Source organism: Habropoda laboriosa, unplaced genomic scaffold (genome assembly GCF_001263275.1).
Source record: "Habropoda laboriosa isolate 0110345459 unplaced genomic scaffold, ASM126327v1 scaffold589, whole genome shotgun sequence".
Classification (NCBI taxonomy): Eukaryota; Metazoa; Arthropoda; class Insecta; order Hymenoptera; family Apidae; genus Habropoda; species Habropoda laboriosa.
Genome location: NW_017100726.1, coordinates 54,348 through 55,184, shown reverse-complemented (window position 1 = coordinate 55,184; position 837 = coordinate 54,348).

Genomic DNA, 837 nt, shown 5'->3' with positions numbered 1-837 from the left:
TGTATGGATTCTATTAATTAAAAGTGTTTACAACATTTTCAGAAAATGTATGTATATACCTATGTATATATGCATCCTTTATTATAATTTAAATTCTCACCTACCTATTACAATTCAATTTCAGAAATTCAACTATTTTCACTATCGATCAATTGATGTTCTTTTTAAATAGACAGGGTAGTTGCAAGGAAATTTAATATCTTTGTGAAAATTCTCTGCACATTTCGATTTATAATAATCAGTATTTCCGAAAGAATTTGAATAAAATTTTTGAAAATATCGATCAAATTTTGCTCCATTAATTGCTTTTTTTTACAAATTCTCTTTTAACAATATATTTAAGGCCGTTCGCGGAATTACTATTTGATATAGTTATATATGTTTTGCGAAATTCAGAATTGACGCAGATCATTTATGACGCACGTTTCATTTTTCTAGTGCAACTCTGTCGCAATTCACAACGCTTCAAAACTAAATGTTCAGTTCCGTTGCGCTCTAAAAAGCATCCTATCCGTGTAAGTAGATAGTTGAATCAATATGAAGTAGATCTTATTCGTGTGCGGTGACAAGCATGTGCACAAGAACGTGTAATAACGAAAAGCGTCCTTTATGTTTCTTTCAAGCGGCCTTTCTATCCCGTATCAATGAAGATACTCAATAAAGACGAGTCGATAAGAATCGACGAGAAAGTATAACAGACGTAGATATGAAATGAATTTAATCAAATTTAATTTATGCTGTACTTGATTTGCAATAATGTAATAGAACAAAGAACATCAAGGTAAAATTGATGTAATTAAAATTACATATTAATACTTAATGGCAAAAGAGTAAAAT